The sequence below is a fragment of the Drosophila biarmipes genome, chromosome 3R (assembly GCF_025231255.1).
Source record: "Drosophila biarmipes strain raj3 chromosome 3R, RU_DBia_V1.1, whole genome shotgun sequence".
Classification (NCBI taxonomy): domain Eukaryota; kingdom Metazoa; phylum Arthropoda; class Insecta; order Diptera; family Drosophilidae; genus Drosophila; species Drosophila biarmipes.
Window position 1 is genome coordinate 27278149 of NC_066616.1, and position 21742 is coordinate 27299890.

Genomic DNA, 21742 nt, shown 5'->3' on the forward strand with positions numbered 1-21742 from the left:
ACATGCCCATGCACTTAGCAGTTTTATTGTATTGTATGTCTCGATGTCGGGACAACTTCCACCTCCACTGCTACATCCACGGCAACCCCTTGACAAACGCAACACGTGCGATTTGAGAATTTTATAAAAGTGTTTATTGGCCTCCTCAAGATCGTGTTGTTTGCCCTGCTCCCCTCGGCCCCACTTTCTCCCCCCAGAATTGGAATGGGAACACGCTGACATTGACGACGCTGACAAGTTTTTAGTGCTCCAATGAAAATTAAAACACATAAAAATGGCTGAGAAACCGCACAATTAAATGGGCGGATTGGCAGATGGGCAGGAAATTGGGGGCGGTAAAGGGATTGGGTCCCCTGGAACACATGGGTGTGTGGTATATTGTTATGTGGCCCCAGCTGAGGACCATAAACGCCTCGAGTACTCCAGTTTTACGGGGGACTCAAGGCCAGGTAAGAGTACTTCAACACGGCTAAATTTTCCACGGGGACAGGACAAGCGATTAAGCACCAATATAAATAATTGACAGGAAAATGTGTTGGAAACTATAAAAATAGTAAAGTTTGTCACTATTTTGAAGTGAGAAAATTTGCAGTAAATATTTTCTAAACAGCATATAATACCTCTTAACCTTATCTTCCAATTAAACATTATTTAATATCCAAGAATGCCCACATACTCAATGTAAAAAAAAGCATAAAAAACGTAATAAAAGATTTCACTGCAATGTTTGTAAATACATTTTCGGTTTCGAAAATATTTGTTAGCCAGCACGGCCGCATTTCGAGTTCAAAGGAAAGTGTTTTAATTAAAAAGGCAGAGAGATCGCATTCCACCGGGTCCTTGGTGAGGGCCACAAGCACTCCACTCATAAGCCCTCAATGGCTTTGTCTGTACATTTGAAAGTTTCGGCTCGTATCTGTGTCACATTTGCTGGCAGCTCTCATCTCATTGTCATTGCACATTGTTGCTCTATTTAAAACAGACCCACACATGCAATCTAGCACCTTGTCAGTCCATTGTGGCAGACAATTTGGAATAGGTATTGGAGCTGCTGGCACACGTTGACATCGCACCACAGAGAGTCCTGTCTACACGGTTGCCACCGCCTCGTCCTCCATTGCGCCGCCCTTTGTCAGACCGAAAAATGCAAATTTTCTTTGACATGGGCAAGTACAAGATAATAATTCTCTCACACATACCAACTGCCGGATGGGGAAGGGCTGCACTGAGAAAAATGGCTTAGGCTGTAAAATATATACTGTAATTGAGTAAAACACTTTTAAAGCTTTATGAGAATGCAAAAAGATTTAAATCAATAACAATGTAATCATTTTAAATTAAATAATTCCTTTAAAACCATTTATTATTTTATTGATTTTTGCTAAAAATAATTATTATTAAAGCAAAAAAATATTAATTTTAATTCTAGAATTGTAACTATCCAGTTTCTTAATATGAAATTAATTGTAATACTTTAAAAATGTATTTTTTTTAATTTACTATTTTTTTTCCTGTGTCTCCCCACCTTTTTCCCGCCACCTCGCCCCCTAAAACTCTGACAATTTCCGGTTGCTGCGGAATGTATTCAGCCTCTGTGGCAGTTCTTCAGTATCTTTGACACACACGAAGGCTTCCCAATTGAAATTTATGCGTTACCTTGGTGTCAATTAAAGGCGCTTATGTGGCTGTTTAATTTGCACGAAACATACGAGGCTTTTTGCGGAGGCTATGGATCGGCCATTCGATCCGAGTGCAGTCGCCGATTATTGGCTTGCTGTAATAGTAATGGCCATAACATGTAATGCGGCTACATGTGTCCCGCAGATGCATTTGTATCTGGAAACGCACATCCTTGGCACATTAATCGATTCGCCCGGCGGCCCAAGAGCGATTTCGCTTTGATTAGCGTTGCACAATTATACGCTGGCCGTAATCGAATGCAACTGCAGCTGCATCGCTTGTGTGTGCGAAACCGAATCTGAATTGCAATCCGAATTAGACGGCAGTTGGACAATGGGACACTCGCAGCCGGAATGCAAATGTGACATGTTTCGCCCATCACTCCGCATTGGGGCCCAAAATGTGTGCGCCGCCCTTACATGTATCTTGTATCTTCCCCTGCCATCCGGGCCGATTAATCCGCTGCCTTTGTTGTTTGTTTCAATAAATAAATTAACCATCAGGGATCACGGGCCGAAAAGCGGGAGTTATGGCAATAATGGCCATTCGCAAATATGTTAATGCGCCATAAGGAGGGCAACATTTTTTAATTATGCACACTTTTCACGGCTTTAATTGCAGCTAAAGAGCTACAAAGTAGGGCTTAAAGCGAAAGTGCCAAGCGGCCTGGAAAAACTGGTTAAAAAATGGAAAATGCCTAGCAAACAGCGGCGGATGTGCAGGTTGTGTTAAATGTTGATTTATGGCCAGGAAGAGCGGTGCACAATGCCTGACTGCGAATTAAATTTCCATATTAAGGCCGCCGCGAACTGAACTATCGAGAAGGGCCAGTCTATTTAGCAGAGCTTCCCTTTCATCTCCTCGAAGCACCACAAAAATTCCATCAACCAAGGTCCCCCTTGCTTCAAAACCAATACAAATTGGATCACGGAGAGAAAATATTAGAAATGTTTCAAAGAAATTAAAGTGTTAGTATCTACATAGTCTACCTAATATTGCCATTTCATATAAATCTAATATATACATTAGTTTATAAATGGATATTCTAACTATTTTCTCGACCTCTGATCCTTGATCATAATTCTTCTTCGTGTAACTCCGACTTGTTTTCCCGGCCGCTGACTATTTTTGGTCACTGTCTGCCATTTTGCATGGGCGGCATAGTAATCATTGACCTTTTTATGGCTGCCTCACGCGCCTTTTAATAAATTGAAAGCGCCGAAAATGTTTACTTCCTACAATTGAGGCCCCCGACAAAAGGGAAAATCAATGTTCCAATAAGTCAGCGGCAATAACCATTCAAGATGTCGCCATACCCCGCACTTTTCCGCCTTCCCCGGCAACGCTGGGCTTTGAGGAATTTTGAGTGAGGCCCAGGGAGGAAGATACAATTGAATTTCAGTGTTGGCAATTTAATTTCTTTTGTTGTCAGCGGCATAAACATTGATGGAAGTGCGATGGAGACGGTATAAGGTGGGCGGTGGGTGGTGGGTGGCTTAAGGGGGAGGGGCAGGGCAGGGGAACCTCGAGCCACGCCCACACTTTATGTTACTGTTATTGTTGCTGGCATTTCGGTGACAGCAGGACAATGGCAAAACACGCTGGGATATCCGGCATACAAAATTAAACAAACAATGACAAGACAAGAACTCGGCCGGGAAACTGCGTGCCAAGATGGGGAAAACTGACCCCGAAAGGTTAGAGAAAATGCGGGGGGAGTGAAACAGTTTTCCTTCGTATGGACGGGGGGTCGATGAGGGTGTGGGCGTGTCTGCAGCTGCCACTGCGGAAGTGTAAGACACAGCAGGCGCTGCAACAATGTGTATGCCACATAATGACACATGGGCCGAAAGGGAAACGAAAGCCGAGCAAAAACCCAACCGAGCTCCATGTAATATAAAAGCAATTTTCCCTAACACACACACGCGCACACTGCGGCAAGCGCAAGCGGCCGGGGGATGGGGATGCGTAGGAGGAGGGGGTGTAAAGCGGGGCAAGGTCACGCCTTGTTGACCAAAATTTCACTACAAATGAGTACCTATTGTGGCCGCTGTTGACACAGTGCGAGTCCGAGACTCTGGGCCACAAGAACTCGACTCAGTCTCACGGCAGACTGCACAGAAATGAACTTGATTTTCCAGTGGAAAAACCCAACGTTGCCAGCTCAGTCAAGTACACCGAGAAAAAATGAAATAATTAAAATATTTTACAAGAATTATAACCGGATAAATAAGGTCTTAATTTAATTTTTGCTGACTAAAAGTATGCCACAGATCAGGTATACAATGCATTCAGTGAAAAAGAAGACCATACGTTATTTACTGCATACTTTTAGGCACCTACAATCTTCGCTGTTACAATTAAGATTCAAATTATTATTTTTGGGATGCCACAATGTTCTTGAAAAAATATACTGCAGATTTATTTTCAACATGCTGACCAATTATGGTGTCATTTTTGCTCAGTACATCTATTGTTACTCACTGAAGGCCAAAGAAGCAGTTGATGACCTGACTTGTGGGCGGTTGTAGAACAATTGTTGTCGCTAGCTACACATTTCTGTGGGGGCCGGGGCCGCTTGACCCAATAAGCCCGGGGTCGGATCCTGTTTGAAACAAGCGGAGAGCAAGCAGAAAGTACGGAAAAGCCAGCTGAAAAGCCAACTGAAAGCCCAGGCACTTCATGAACAACGGCAGAGCAATCAAAAGGCAAGGTGGGCTGGCGAACTCCTTCACCACCTGCTGATGGCAGCCAGAAATATCATGCAAATGAGTCCCAATCAATCTAATCAGGATGCACAACCCCACTGAATATGTAAATAATTACGGGACGAATATTTACATATCCCAAGGAGGAAGTCAAATCAATTTAAACGCTTCGCAAATTCGGAGAAAACCCAGTACCCACTTGAGCAGCCCATTCAACTGATTTTCCAGGAACCCCTCGATTCGGAACAAACTTAATCACTGTCTGTGGGAATTGGGCACATGGAGGTGATCTGGCCTCTGAGTAATTGTAACCTTTGGTACCCCCGTGATAGTATGGGTAGAAAGTCATTTAAGTCAGATGGATGTATTCATTTTTACACCATATTTTAAATATACCCATGTAAAGAATATTTTAATATTATTTTTAAATATACCTCATACATTTAATTCTTTGCTTGAAATCATAGCCAAATTGCCTAAATAACAATAGGAAAGTCGAAAAAGTCCACCGCATCTTTATTAGTTTTTCCACCTCTTAACCAGGGGCAAGGAGACTTAAGCTTCGATTTCGGGTCCCTGTCATAGAGAAGCCTAATGAGCGTCAAGCCGCCAGTCTTATGACTTTCCGGGCCCCTTCTCATCTGCGCAGTGTCGCCGACCGAAGACTGTATACACAACAACAATGGCGCCATTAGCGTCGTTGTCAGTCGCCACTTTCTCCCATTTCTTACCCCCACCCCCGCTGTCCTGGGCGGATGCTACGTTTCCGGGAAATTGTCGGAAATGGCATTTTCAAAACGAAGATTTTGTTAACCATCCCACCGGCGGTCCACAGCCGTACATTGATATAACGACCCAGATGATGATGATGATGACAAGCGGGCGACGGGAGGCGGTGGCCAGTTGCCTAGGCCAGCTGTTGTTTGTATAACTTTGGGCTCAGGTAGAACACCGATGGCAAACAACAAAAGCCACACAAGCAGAAAAAAGTCAAATAATATTAACTTTCAAATGGAAGAGCCACCCTGAAAAACAAGGGGGAAGGAGGGAGGCAACTAAAATGGGGACGAACAATTCTGAAATAATTGTTTATAAAATGTGGAACTTAAAGTATAAAAATATGTGCCAAATGGTTCCATTTCTTGTCAGATTTTGTCAATTTTTTTGTCAGTGCAATAACGGAAACAATCGTAATAGGAGGCTTTAAGGCCTGGCCAGGAAATGGCGAAAAAGACTCGCTTAAGCGGCTTTAAGAAGTCTGGCCTCTCGTCACTCTGAACTCTGAACTCCGGGCCCTACACCCTGATCTCGACACTCGGACAGCCACTTGTCGCCTAATGCAATCACAGCAGCCAATGCCAGTGCAGTGGAGCTTTAAGTGCCAAAACACTTACTTAATGGAAATTACTCGAGTGCCCTCCCGCCACTCGACACGGCTCAGTACATCCATCGATAGGCGGTGCTTCCCAACTGGGGGCGAGCAATCTCGATGGGGCACTGGGCGGGGATGGGATCGGAATCGGTAGCCACTTGAGTGTGTCATGTCCGCACGATTTTTGCTAAAAATCATTTAACGGCTATGTGCCGGAAATGCGAGACTTCCTTCAAATCCCGAACAACACTAGCAAACATATACGAGTGTTGCACAGCGACAAAAAGCTTTCAATTTCACTTGTAAGATAACTTTATTATTAAAGAAAACATTGTATAAAGACAATAAAACGCTCTTTTAAATGGGTTTCTTTGAATACCAATGATTTTGTTAGGTGGAAAACCCTATTTATAAATCCATTTAAAGTTTCTGATCCCAAAAAATTATATTTTCCAACACTGGCAAACATCTACAAGTGTTTCACAGCGACAAAAAGTTAAAACAAAAAAAATTGCTACTTTAAATATTTTGTAAGGCTTAAAATAGGCTTTTTAAGTACCTACAAGGAAACATTTTTAATATTTCTTTATAGAAAATTCTCTCAGTGCCTGCTGGCAGATGCGAATTTCTGCCAATTGATTGAAGCCAGAACACAGGGCTGCTTAAATTTTTCACTTGCTCGTTTTTGCCACTAATGTCACCAGCACGTAATGCGAACGTGTAGAGCCGAGCCCCGCCCCCAGTACTTTTCCATTTTCCGCCCACTCGGCCGGCGGGTGTGCGTGTGTGCTTAGCAATTTCAAAATTGTTGTGTTCAATCAGAGCCGTTTTGCCAGGGACTTCGGAAAGCAGCAGCATCTAAACTCACACTCGAGGAGCAAACCCACCCGTCGCAACGAATCGTCGTCGTCGTCATCAACATCTCTGGAGAAAGGGGGAGAGAAAGGCGGGGAGAAATGCACGGAGAAAGTGAGCTGGACGGGGGGCAGGCACGTTATCGATGCTTGAGCAAAGCTTGTTGAACTGCGAGTCCGGCAGTTGATGTCCAAAGTTCAGATTGTCGGACTTTTGGTCTGTTTGCCATGCAATCGTGGGGCATGTTTGATGTTTATTGGAATCTGTGTCGGTGGCTCTCCTGTGGCTCGCATCCAAAACCGATCAAAGAGGCGACTTTGGAAAGTTCCCAAAGATAAAAGCATGTATCAACAAAAAATTGTAAAATAGAGAAAGTATCTTAATTTCTTAGAAATTAAATACAAAATGTAGTAATCAAATATTTGGGTAAATTATTACACTCTATCTTTAAGTCTTTTTCCTCTCACAAATTAAACAAAAAAACCATTTTCGTCTGAAAAATTTACATTTACCCTTATTTTCCCACCCACAATGCATTCGTGGCAAGATAATGGTCAAACACCCATTAGTATATCATTGTAAAATATATGCACAACCCATTGACCTAAAAACACAGTGACACACTGTGAAATATACGAAAAGGTTACACGCAAAGTGCATAAGAAAGCGCAAAAAACTTTGTGCATAAATAAAAATTGAGAAACAAGCGAAAGGATGGGTTGGTTGGAAGATGGGCAAAAAGGAAAATTGTTTGAAAGGAGGGAAGGTCCCAGGTCAGGTCAAAGATAATAATAATAAAAAACCGCTCAAACATGTTGCCAAAAAGAAGGAATAAAGAAATGAAAACACAAACAACAACAGCAATAACTGGAAAAACAAAAGAAAGCACAAGAAAGTGCGAAGGAAGAAACTTGAAATCTTTCTTCTTGGCCGTTTTGAGAATTTTTTATTTCATTTTGCGTGAAGTTGAGTGAGTTAGCGTTGGCATTTGTCAGTTGCTAGCTGTCAGCGCTCACTTCCTGCCACGCCCCTGCGCCCCCTCCCCTGGCCGTCACCCCCTCCATGTCCTTCGGGGGGTGTGAGTGCCCCACAGAGTCTGCAACTTGCCGCAACTTTTAATAAACTTGGCAAGCACTTTTTTTCTTCAACCAACCATTTTGTTTCGCCGGTTCAAAGGTTACGCACACACACTGTCGCTGATTTATATAGATACCTAGGATGGGGCGGCGAACGGAAAAAAAAGAAAACCCCTGGCCAAAGGGAAAGTTTTACAACCGAACTCGAATTGAAGCAGTTAAATGGCGTATTGTTTTGCAAAATACTTGACCGGGGAGTGAGAAGTTTTGACCAACAAATTGTCAAGTTTTATGCACGGCCATTTGGTGAGATTTTATTTTGATGTCTTGCCAGTGTTTTCATGCCATTTTTATTGCCTCCCCCTGCGTTAGCGTCTTGATCAGGAATCACGAAATGGAAATGGCAATGGCATCCTTAGGGCTTTTAAAGTGCGGCTGGTGGGAGGGGCAGCGGCGGGGGAAGCCACATTATTAATGCTGCCGCTTCTGCATTAGACGCTAATTAGTGGCAGCTACAAAAACAACGCCTCGCAAATTAGTGTTGCATAACTTCAGGCGCTGCAAGTGAAATATTTGCACATTTGCGAAAGCAAGCCGCCAAGTTGTTGCAGACACATGCTCCTCGGCTTGTGTGTGTGTCCGTCAAACACGGCGTGTACACTATACAGCCACAGGCAGACACATTTATTGACACTGAGAGAAGTTATCGAGGTCTGGGAGGTGTAGGAAAAATGGTCTTTTAAAAGACTACAATTGAGAAGTAATATGATTTATACTTCGAATACATTATTATAATATTTAGAAAACATTTAATATAAAAGTATTTTTAATATTAAATAGTATTTTTTAAGAATAAAAAAAAATACACAGTGGAAATATTTAGTATACACCTAAATAACACTTTATAAATTTATATTTTAAATGTATAAATTAAAATATGTGAATTAATCAAGTTAGCTTAAAGACAATAACTTTGTATTTAAACCATTTTCTCTTTACATAGTAAAATACTTTTGTAAGAGAGGCGGTCTCTGAAAATATAAGAAATGTTTCCTTTACTTAATACGATTTTTCCAGGTGCCTTTTGTGTTTAGTCACTGCCGCTGATGTGGCAGCCGCTGCTCTGGTGAGGGTGTTTTTGCTTTGCTGCGGTTAGGGCTGCCAAAACTTTCAAATGAGACCCGCCTGCCGTTGCAATTATGTTCAAAACAGCATTACACCTTCACCACGCATTTGCATTTGCACTCGCGCCCCACCGTGGTGCACAGTTCGTTGCACTAATTAAAGAAAATTCCACCGCAGAGCATCGAAGTATGCCCGGTGACTGTGGGGCGTATGCGCAATCCACCTCAACAATAGCTCAAACATTTGCATAAATTGTTGCCACGAACACAGCTAAAAGTAATCTGTTTTGTCTTGCGGTTACTCAAATATTTGCACAGTATTTTTCAACGAAAAAAAAGGAGGGAAAACCGGCAGACAACTAAACCAAAACTAAGTGTAGTGGCCCGGCAAAGATGGAGAACAGGCAGTCGACATGGTCCATTCATTATTCATACACTGCCGGCTGATTTATTTATAACATATTTAATTTGCCTCTGTCTGCGTCTCTGGGGGACAGCTGTTGCTTTTATCTGGGGCATAAATTAAAAAGGAGTGCAAATTTAATGAATTCTACATGGATAGAAGCCCACACCTATACCAAGACTTTTCTGCCTGTGTAATTAGCTTTTTTGTGTTGCTATTTTCGTAGAAAAGGGTAGGAAGCTTTTGTAGAAGACTGGGAAAATAAATAAAAATGCTTAACTTACAAAGAAAAAATGTTGATTAAATATCTCAAAAAAAACTAATACTTCTTAATTAAGTCTTTCCCCAGAACAACCCTTTGAAGATGAAAGGAACAATTGTCTGATTTAAAAAATCTAAGCTTTGATACACCTATCATTTTTTGTGCCACTTCTAAGATGCTTAATATAAATGATCTTAGCAACATTACATTAAAATCCTCTGCAAGGGTATCCACACACTCGACCAAAAGTAAGCTCGGGTACTTTTGGTGAACTTCTTAAAAATCCTGACATTAGCACACATATTTGATATGCAGAAGCATGTGCATGTGTCTAGACGAAGGCACTTTAATAAGCAACCATCGCCAGGCAAAGCCTTATTTGTTTCCATTTCAGTTTTTCCAAGTGGGTAACCCACTTGCCTACTGCAGGAATGTCTTTGAAGTCACGAGCTCCATGTGGAGTTGGGTCAATGAAACTCACGTGGGGGGGGGGGCGCAGAAGGGACTTTTTCAAGTACTGACAACGACTTGCAGATGGGTCACAAGTTCAACACTCGACGAAGAATCAACTACCGCCATTCAACTGCTTGGCTTTCATTTAATAATTCACTTTCATTAGCGAGGAGTGAAATAAAACTGTACGACCGCAACTTAATGAGAGCACCACCCACTTGCCCACTTTGCCACTTTTCATCTGCCGAGTGCCACGCCCCGCTCATTAAAAGTAACCAAACTGTCGGGGACCGCAGAAACCAGATGACGACAACAACAGCAGAGCCCGCCTGCAAATAGGGCCAACAACACGTGAAAAGCGGCCAAAAAGGCAGGCGGCCAAAGGAGCTATCTCGCCCCATTCTGCGAGTGTATCTCCCCGACTTCCTGTTCACGTTACAGCTATCAACGCTAATGACAAAAGCGCGCAAAGTTTGCATTTACTTGGAAAGTGAAAGGACACTAAACATGCCCACAGGGTGTGTCCGGCACAAAAATCACAAAAGAGCATAAAATTAGCGAACGATGTCCCCGCACTCCTCGTCCTTCTTGCCTTGCTTGTCCCCCTGGAGCGAGCAGGACTTTGTGTCCTTGCACGGAAAAAAATAGATACAAAATCAACAGAACGAAGTCAGCCAGGCAGAACAGTTCTTAAATCCGGATTCATTGTTTATGAGGTCTAAGAAGCTTTGCTTTTAAAGATCTTTTTATTTTTAGGAATTAGTGTACGTTTTTAGAAAAAGCTCCGCAGCGTACTTTGGGTCCCACAAAAGTATGCTATGATATTTTTAAAGACTTGAACTATAAATATTTTTATGATCTATGTTTGAAGCTCTACATTTTGTATGGGAAATGGTAGAAAATACTGCAACCATATATAATTTAGATTATTTTTTCGAATAAGGACAAATTCATTTACTTGTGGGATCTGAAATAAATGAATAAAGTGTTTCCATACTTGTTGATATTGCATATCAAATATGTTATATTATTTTCCATTCAAAAACAAAGAAGCGTATGGAAGGAAATCAAGTTTATTTTATTTCCTCTTATCATTTTTCTCAGTGCACTTTATTTTAAATTTCCTCCAAACAAAGACCGTTGGCGGGGTGCTGGTCAGGGAGCTGGAAAACAAGGATTGGGGACAGCGACAGTGGCAGAGTCCGAGTCGGTGGTTCCTTCCTCCCAGCGCTCCCATGATGAATTCATGCCATCATTTTGCTTGTAACAAAACTTGTGATTGTTGCTGTTGTTTCGCCGCTGTGTGTGCTGCTGTTGCTTGTTTTTTTTCTCGGTGGTTACTGTGTCCTGATTTTTCATCCTCCATCCAGGCTGCCGAGCGACCAGCCAACCAACCAACCAACCAACCAACCGACCCTCCAACCATCCATCCATCGCACTTACACGAGTTGGTCATTAGCTACGCCTGCCAGCAAATTATTTGGCTGGGTGCGGCGGTGGCCAACCATATTGTTGCTGTGGTCCTTGTCATTGTGGTTGTTGTAGGCGGTTATGATAAACATCAGTGCAGCATCGGACTGCGAGGGGGATTCTGGGGTGGGACTCGGGGTCCCGGGATCTGAAATTGGAAATCCGGAGTGGGCTCTCCGCAGTGGAGCACGAGCTTCGCGTGCGTTTAATTTTACAGATGGGCCTGGCTTGAGGTTTGTTACGCAATTTTCATGTCAAGTGCTTAAAATTGTTGCCCACCAAATCATCGGGGAGTCGTTCGGGTGCACAGGAAGAAATAAAATACATTAAGTCTATGCTAGAGATCCAAAAACTCACATAACTATTTTATACTACAAATATAAACATCTTCTAAAGCTTAGCTACTCTTAAGAATATTTAAGGTTTGAGATTTTTAATTACAGTGGTTTTTCTCCAAAAGATTTTCCCAGTGCATTTAAAAATAGGAGCCGTTAGACAAATTGCGTTGGCCATGCAACATGCTAAAAAATTAACGCAATTTTTTCATATTTTATTCGGCTAATGCGAGGGGAGTGGTTTCTTGGCAAATTACGCGAATTAGCGGGTGGCAGGGCGACTGCCTTTTATTCAGATACGAATTTATTTCTGTCGGCTCTTTCATGATTTATTAGACTTTCTCTGTTTTCTGTCCGCCGCAAAAATAAATCTTTTCTCCCCCCCAAAGCCGAACTTTAAGTGCGACTACTCATAAAATGACCGACTAAAGTCGATTAGCATTTTAATGAGTTACTTCCCCAGGCAGACTGATAAAATAACACACGAATTCTATATATTGGAGCAGTGCAATTTCATGGGCATTACACATACGCAAGGTAAGCCCTATTGGATCGAATATTAAATTGTATTGAGTAACGATTTCTTCTGGCCGCTGCCGCCACCGTCGCTTCTATAAAAATGTAAATTTCCCTTTTATTGTTCCGAGATTTATTAGACGAAATGTATGTGTCCCAAAAACTGGGCAAAACTGCTGATTTGCAGGGATTATTCGGCCAGCAAATGTCGAGGCCATATATCTGTGAGCCGAATACATATATATATAATATATATATGCAGGGGGAATCGGTGGTTTTATGTCGCACCCCACGTGGCACAGTTTTTATGCCTTTGTGCAAAATTTATGATCGTTGCTAACTGTTTTTATGATTCTATTTTGATGATTGTTTTGGTTTTTTCGGTTTTTCCGGCTCTAAGCTCCTGGCTCAGATTCCGCACCGTTTTTGCCGAACGCCGTCCAGTGAAAACATAAATAAAATTCCACTCTGCTGGCGGTGTCAGATTTGCATTGTCTCGTCGCGTTGCTAGGGATTTGGGGGCTTTGAGCATGTGTCTGAAAATAGATCACAACTCAATCGATTTTCCGCGGCCGGGTAAACAATAAAATAAACGTTATAACAAGCATAATGGAAATGTTAACAACAGCACGTACTAATCAATGGGCGTTTCCGAGTGGGAAACTGGGAAGCAGGGCGTGGTTCTGCCAAAAATGCCGACAGCCTGTCTATCAGGCCCCGAAAAGGCCGATAAATTGACAGATTCCCCACTTTGGTATGCCAGCAATGTAGTCTGGAAATTGCATAAAGGCATGATTTAATGAATTTCCGGCAATAAAATAATTTAATTTCGGCCTAGTCGGCGGTACGGGGAGCTGGCTCATCATTAAGAACGTCAAGAGGCTTTCAAAAATCCAAAAACGAGAGGAAAAAAGTGCGCAAATCTCCGCATAATTTAATAACGTCAAAGTTGGGCCCGGGTGCCTCTGCTCCATTGCTTCTTCGAGCCAAGGTGGTTGGGCTGCGTGTCGCATAATAAAATGCCAGGCTGGCTGACAGGAAGAAGACGCCTTTTGGCCAGGATTTTCTTGGCTCCGCTTACATGGCAGCCCGGCTAATCTATGAGATGTGCTGGCTGCCACCTAAGCCGGCAGCTTTGATATTTCAGCATTAGCCCCATTAAAGTCAACATTATGAATTTTAATTTCGTGCACTTTATGCGCGAGAGGGTGCACTGAGCCGAAAAATGATGATGTTCAAATTGGGCGTAAAAACGAGCTAATAAATTTCAGAGAATTTGAATTAATGGTATTGGAACATGAAATTTGGATAGAAAGAGATTTCGGATTTCAAGTAAAATAAACAACTTTTGAAAAAAATAAGAAAATCCTAAATATCATATTTCCCCCAAATGGATTCCAAATTTTTATCTCTGCAGCGGTGTGTCAGCCTCAATTAAGTGCGAGGACGTGCCCAGGACGAAGATAGCTTTCAGGACTGCCAGGGCTTCGTGCATTTGCCAGATGCTGCTAATGCCACTCCCACTGCATTGGCAGTGAAAACAAAGCCACAGATAAAAGTTGGGCGGCATCCAGGGGCGGCGGCAAAGGGGCCAACCGGACGGGGGGAATGTCGAGCAGAGTCTCGGCAATCGCCTTACAAGTGCAATGTCAATTTGTGCACAAAGGGATAATAAGGATTTATGTCAAATGCTGGCGCTGTTTGAGTTTTGCCAATATTTTCACAGATGACTGCACTTGCCTCAAGTGAAAATAAAACGCGGCTTACGCAGCGATGACAAAAATAAAAAAGAAACCCGAAAGATTCTGCGAAAACACAGACTAGAGAGGCTTGTGTTTCTTCTCAGACTGCACTGGAAAAAAGCACAAATTTAATTTTTTGCAATGAATTAATACCATGTAATATCTTTTAAATATTTAAAATAAAATAAGAAATAGATGCTCCACAGAAGAATTAAGGAGCGACTACGTACTTAAGTTATATATAAATATCAAACCTTTTAAGCCCCAAAGTTGGGCGATTGAACTTTGCACTCAGCCACCTAATGGCTACTTAACTTATTAATTTCCTGTATTAACAACAAACTCTTCACAAGCAGCTCTCATTAAAACTGCATAAATACACCAGCCAAGCTATCAGAAAGCAATTTCGCCAATAGCTAGACCCGAAAACCGCCCTCAAAACTCACTTGAAAGTTGTGAACTTTCCACCGGCAGCAGCAGCAAAAGCAACACCAACAACAACAGCAGCAGGAGCAGCAAGGATACACTAAGGATACAACAACAAAGGGCCGAACAAGCCCAACTTTTCGAGCAGAGAGCACAGAAAGTGCGCTTTGATGCTTTTACAAGTTTTTAGTGATTTTTTTATGTAGCCTGCTTTTTGGGGCTAGTACACACACACACACTCGCACACCCACACTTAGGATCTCCAGAACACAGACAGTCGAGGGACCACCGAAAGCAATCAGTTTGCGGTACACAATGTGGAAAGGGGAATTCCCCCGCCTTGATAGAAATCATGCTGAGTTGTGAAACGTAAAATTGAATTTACTCTGCCGCATTCCCACATTACCCCGCTTCCCCACCCACTCACACCGAGATTTTCCATGTGGCCGACAGTTTTTCACGCTTTTCACCACCAATTGTGAGCGGGACAAAAGTCTGCTGACTGCGTCGGCCCGTTCCAGTCATAAATCATTGGGCATTTGCCATATGCAAGAGGCTCGCCCTTGCTATCACTAAGCCCGGCATTAAACTCGGCTTCGACTTTCATTTACCGAAAAATAACATATACAGCGGCGTTCAAAATAATAATAGTTGTCTTTGGAAAATAATAAAATGTACACGGGAGTTAGGGAAACAAAGACTTTCAAGTGTTGTAATTAAAACTATGCAAAGGGAATTTCTTTATAAAATAACCCAATTAAAAATGTATTTAAGTAGGCATAATTATGAATCAATCAAGATAAACCCAGGATTAGCCAGTGATTTTAAAAATATATTTTGGGTTTTATTTACCTTTTTAATTAATTTTTTCTTAATGTTTAACGAGCTAGGTACTTTGAAAGATTGCCAATTAATTCAAACGGATTTAAAGCTTGTCCCTTCCATTACGACTAACATTGTGATCAGCATTGTTCACTTTCCCTTCGTCTGTTTGAAACCCTCATCAAATGCACAACATTTGCCTGCTAAGTGGAATTTGCTGGTTTTGCAACAAAAGCTAATGGTTTAGTTTGTGCAAAATGTATAACTCGGTCCCAAACTCTGGCTGTAATCAGCTTAAAGTAGCCGAATAAAATTGAATTCAATCAAATCGAGGCAAATAGACTGAAGTTGAGTTGAGTGAGTTGTCAGTTGTCTATTGTTGGCCGTTCGCTTGAATTGTTCATGTAACTGTTGCGGTCTTGACCATGTTTGCAGCCATTCGTGTTTATTTAAATGTAATTAATCTCCGGACAGCTCAGACTCTGGACTGGCCGCAGATCCAGCTTCAGTATCTCATTTGGATTCAGGTTGGGGCCTGGGCAATTAGTTGCCGGCTAAGTGGGCGCCGTGGAAGGTGGGCGGAGCTCGGGGCTTCTGGAAAATCTCATTTCCTACGGCCCAGCTGGATAAGCCTCACTTGGCTCTACAAGCTATTTATGTTTACTAGTTGGACTTCCATCTTTATCGCCCAGAGGAAGCTGGAGCAGCTTCATAAATACAACACAGATAAGTGAATAATCAGCTCGGGCCAACAGCTGGATGTCGAGCAGGAGATAAACTATTTATTCTGGAAAGTGGTTATAAATAAATGGGTATTTTTAAATCTAACATTAAGGTGATTACGGGGAAGAGCTTGAAGTAAATAGTTCTTGTTAGAATTCTTATAAGAATTTATTATAATATAGAAAATATATTTTATTATTTTAGAAACTCTCAGATATTGATACTTGGCATTACTCGTTCTTCTAGCTGGCTCTTAAAACCTTAAATACTCCCTCATCCAACGTTTTTGGCTTTTAAAGCCGGCGCAATCTAAGCGGACCCCAGTGTAATTAATCCAATTTGGCTGTGCGATATTTCACACTTAAAAATCAAACTCCGGCAATTTGTTACACCCACTCGCACGCACCCGAGCACCCGAATCCGAGCCAGGAACAGGAGTCCAAAGACCCAAACCGATGCTGAAAACGAGCCAACGATACACATGAGACGAACCGCTTGAAGCGAAGTGAAGTGTAGATTCACTCCATAATATAGATGGGTATGGGTCGGGGATATGCGGGTGCGTTCGCTTGGTAGTGGTAGCTCGTAGTACGTGAGCCCCGCCGAAAGTGGCGCAAATAAATGGCAGTGAAATTTTATAGCACACTTGATAATTTCAGCAATAATTCAGCTCGGCTAATCACCGCATAAATAATCTTAAGGACAGCCCAGCTTAGCTCCACTCACCACAGCAACTGCAGCGCACCACTGCGCATATATAACCGCTCGATTTGTGTTTATATATCTATTTATTTGCAAACTCCGCACAGTATGCACAGTGCATGAGGCGGTGAAAACAAATAGGGCGAAATCCAGACAGTTGGAGACAAAAACAGGAATCGGAATGGGAACGGGAATATATATAGATATACATTTGGAGGGGAGCGATGGCTAAGCGGCGGAACAGCGGAGCAAACACAAACCAGCAGCATCCAAAACTCATGAAATCGAGAACTCGGTCGAATGGAACGTGAGCGAAATTTTTGCTAACGAATGTTGACTCTGCCAAAGTACTAAAATCAAATAAAGCCAACAGCTACAACCAAAACAAAAACAGCAAATCAAACAAAATCAACAATCACTTGCTAAAAGTTAGACCACGTTGATGAAGACAAACGCTGGGCTATACCAAAAATACGGGGTCCAACTTGGGGCCAAACTATGTGGTCTGGTCATAATAGAAAAATTAATATATATATAAGGCAGCGCCATCTTGTGGATCAGTCAGCATTTAAGGCAGGCAAACAAAGGTCGTAAATCCATGAAAATTAACTCTCGGCTAGCTAGAAGTCACAGCTACAGAGTCCCGGCTCAAGATCCTGTTTTTGGAGCTGTCTGAATGTCAGTCTGTCACAGGAAAAACAACCAGGACCACAAAAATGTAGGTTATACACACAGATACACACGCACACACTCACCCACCCGCAAGTGGAGGAGCAGATACATTGCGTATACGCCGCATGTGCCACGCGAATAGCGGAAAGGAAATAAAAGGCAGGAAAACAACAAAATAGGAAATTTAATGCGAGCGCTGCGTGAACCGAAAGTTTAAAGCCAACCAAAATGGCAGACAGAAAGGCAATAATTTGTATAACTTTATGACGGCACAGGATTCAGGATCTTAGGCTTCTTATTCTCCCCATCCCCTCACCACCCCCAAAAAAAGGAAAATAAACTTGCTTGAATAATTTACCAGCAAATTTGCAGACTCCAACTCCAACGCCAAGTGAAATGCTGGCTCTTGATTTTGTATTTAAAGTTTAACTTATAGCAATGTTAACATTCGTTGTTTGCGCACTGACTCCTAAGACTGTTTGAACACTCTTTGTTATGCTGACTGTTTCAATCACTTTTGATTTACTAGGTGGTCATATAATTCACTTTCGCACTCGCTCTGTGTTTCGTGTACTTTTTTGTTTTCTATTTTCCGCACCAAACAATTCGCTGGCCAGGCTCGTGGCGCAAGGCGATGGCTTCCACTTTCCACTTTCACTGCCAAACCGACCGTTAAATTCAACGTTCGCCACGCATCTGACGGATTTGCTCGCTGGCCATCAGATATGCACGGAGGCTGTGTACACGCACCCAGAGCTCGCAATCGGCAGGTTTCGTCTCCCGAACGGAGCTCTTCGCCTCCATTCGTTATATCTCGGGTCCCACGACTCTCGATTCACGGACGGGGTGTATAACACTGGGCCACGACTTCGGCTCGGCTAAGGGAGAAAGGCCCTGGAATTCGCCGTGCTCGGTGGCAAGCCTTTCTCGGTTATCTATGGTCAGGGCTAAGAGAACGAGTCCCCGAAAGAGTAGGTCCAAGTCAGCTGGCCGTAGAACAGTCCATGTTTTTGCACATATAATACTGGGAAGATGCGTTTGAATTTAACAGCTGTTTGGGTTCCAGTGCGCAGGAGCAGACCATAAAGAATAATGGTAACATCATGAAAACTGGTTCTAAATGGTCTATAGATAGTAAGGTCTACTTAGACCTCAGAGTTTATAAGAGGAATGTATTCCTAAAAATATAGTAAGTCCATTTTATTAAAAATAAATTGAACTTTTTACTGGTAAAAATATTATCCAGCGAATTTTTCTTTGGAAAAATATTAATTTGATGTTGTTATTAATGAGTATCATGTGGTAACAGCATGGAAACTGGTTCTTATTAGTCTATATATAATAAAGACCTTACAGATTTTAAAGGGATTATAAGTCTTAAATTATTTAAAATAAATTTCATTATTTAATGATATAAGATATTATCCTGCATTACTATTTATAAAACATTTTCTTTAGAAATATGTTAACTTATTATTTTTATTAATAAGATACACATTTTTAAAGTTATTTAAAAGATTGTTAGGTTACATGCCTTAACATATGGGAACTTGACAAAATTTAATCGATTAAGACTTAATACCGTTTACAGACAGTAGAAATAACAATAGAAATAGAAAACAACAATATTAATCCCAGAACCCAGCCGCATTTTCCATAATATCAATACAAAATACAAACATAAATGAGAAGTTCATCGCAAAGTTTGTATTCCCACTCCCCTAATTGCTGCACTCGTAAAACGGTTCCATTTAAACCTGCCGCCCAGGCCCACCCACCTTTGCCACCATAATCAGCTCGCCATTCTCGGGGCACTCAAATAAAAATGAGTGTGCGAAAGACGTAGAGCAAACAGCCGAGTCACAGATCAATATAATGAACCGAAAAGTAAGCCAGAAGCCGCAACAAATTGCCAGCGCTGCTGCAGTGGCTCAATGTGGATTTTGATTTAAGTTTTACCACTGCCGCGCACTTATCCAGCAATCGGGGGGCACGGATATATATACCATATAGGGGCCATATGCGGCATTCCAATGAGAGCCGAAAGTTATTTGCAATATAGGAATCGATACGACATGGCCACCCATAGATGATGTATGTGTGGCGTGCGGGTATCATCCCAAAGTGCACATCATGATTTTATTAAATGGACTCTGATGTATTTATTGTCCAGCAACAACGTGACTTGTGAATTGATTTCATTAAACTGAAAAAGTTAACAAAGCACCGCTCGCTCGCTTGCTCGCCTCGTCCTGGCAACATTTTTTGGACAAAGTTGCCAGGATAGTCGGACGGCAGGATGGTTGGATGGCTGGGCCATATATCGCCATATAGATAAATATTTTTTTATAGCAATATGGGCGAGTGTGTGTATGTTGGCTTAAGGACATCTATCGTTAGTGGCCAGGAGTGGAGACGAAGGATGAGTGAGCCTCAATGACCAATAGCAACAGCGGCGCGCATCGAGCGTGGAATATCAATGTGGTCGAGTGGCCAGAACCAGAAACAGAAGCAGAACCCGAACCATCAGGACCATCCAAATCCGAGCAACTGGCTGACTGACAGACTGACCGAATGTCAGTGTAGTCCTGGCCGGGCATCCTGGATGGTCCTTTGGCCGAACTGCTTTTTGTTGACCGCCCTCCGCCACAAATTGCCAAATTGTGTGAGTATGCGGCTTTGGCCTCGGCTTTGGCCGGTTTCATTTTGTACAAATAATGATGATAATGTTGATGCGGCTGTTGACTTAACGCACATAACGCTGATTAGCCACATAGTCCGAGAAAGCAATCGCATTCCCGAAATGCTGCGAGAACTAATTGAAGGGGCACGGTAAAAAATATAGAAATATTAAAGAAAGTTATCATTATATTAATATTCAGGCTAATTCTATAATGAGAATATTATTATATATTTTTGAACGAATAAGAAAGCTCTTAAGAATTTGTTGTTCCTTGAAATATATTCTTAAACCTTACCAATTTCACAAATACATTTTTCTCTGTGCAGGCCAGCAATTCATTCAGCTAACCAAATAACCCAGGCCATCGAAAATGTTAAGGACAAGGCTGGGGCCACCTTGCTCAAGGGCCTTCTGTACTTTAGATGTCCTTGGCATGCGATTGCACTCAAACAATTTCTATTAAATGCGCTTTTAATTGCAGTCGAGGGTCTTGAAAGGCATTTCAATGGCAATGACTCCGGCCCACGCGGCGTATGCGCGATGCTCGAATAAAAGCTAATTTCAGCATTAAGCAAATGTTGCCCTTCCCTCGCCCTTCCAGGTCCTGCGAATTATACTTGAATGGCGGAGTGAAATGGGAAATGAAAAATTGCCAAGTAGAATGGCGAATGTTTACAGCGGACAGACGCCGCCACGCCCACCACTCTCGAACTCCCACTTTTGCCATCGCCACTCCCGGTTTCTAGCCGTTTGCCGTTGTTGTTGCATTGTAAGTTGTCCTGTTTTATAAATGTTGGCGGCAAGAACCACTTACATGAGCCATTTGCATCATATTTCTGTTGTCATTTGTTGACATTTTACTTGCCTTGTCCTCGCAGCATGTGTGTGTAGACACTTAATGTGCAGTCATTATTTTCCAAGAAACAAGCTCGGTAGGAAAAAACAACATAACAGCCAGAACGTGGGAGCATAGTGCAAAGGCGAAAGGCACCAGAGCAATAAAAAACCAAATGCAGAAGTGTTTCACATATAAAACGGAAACAGGCACTGCAAAAAATAACCTGTACCTTAACCGAAGGTAATCAGAAACTTACCTTTTATGATTAAAAGAAATATGGTAATGATTTTAATTGTTATAAATCAAATCATCAAATATTCTGTTATATATTAAAAGCTTTCCAGTTAACCAGTAGTTAAATCTTTCTTGTATATATCTCTTAAATAATCAGTAGTTAGGCTTATTAATATTAGAATCAAACAGGCACTTAAATTTATATTTAACTATAGTAGTTATTAGTAGTTAAAGTGAATAGTTCACGTTAACCCCTTAACCATTTGTAAAATCTAGTTAGTCCTAAGTGATTATTTTCAGCTTTCATTTGCCCAGTGAAGTGAATAAAAATGTGGATCCACCACCACCCACAAACACTTTGCAGAGCTGGTTCAAAAAAAGAGAGAGAGAGGGGGCTATAATGCCAGAAAGAGACGGCAGCACCGGCAAGGAAAGAGAAAAAAGCAGCGGCAAGGGTTCATCATTGTTTGCCTTTGGCCTGGGCCCAGAACTTGGCTAATTGCCTCGGCCCCGACTATCGTTTTTCACCAATCAGGCGAGTGAGTATTAATTAATTATCTTACCATATGCCATGCTGCATTGAAAGCACAATTTTCGCTGATTTTTATTTAACTTTGCACGCTAATTAGCGTCCATTCTGATGGCA

General features: G+C 42.0%; 1 protein-coding gene across 1 annotated transcript in view; it reads right to left on the bottom strand.

Annotated features, from left to right (window-relative positions):
• The window catches only part of LOC108024321 (uncharacterized), a 49464-nt gene extending 31441 nt beyond the window's left edge, over positions 1-18023 (bottom strand). The window contains exon 1 of the mRNA XM_044090858.2: positions 17700-18023. The gene's annotated coding sequence lies outside the window, so the exon portion shown is untranslated. The remainder of the gene's footprint in view (positions 1-17699) is intronic.
• Between the last annotated feature and the right edge of the window lie 3719 nt (positions 18024-21742).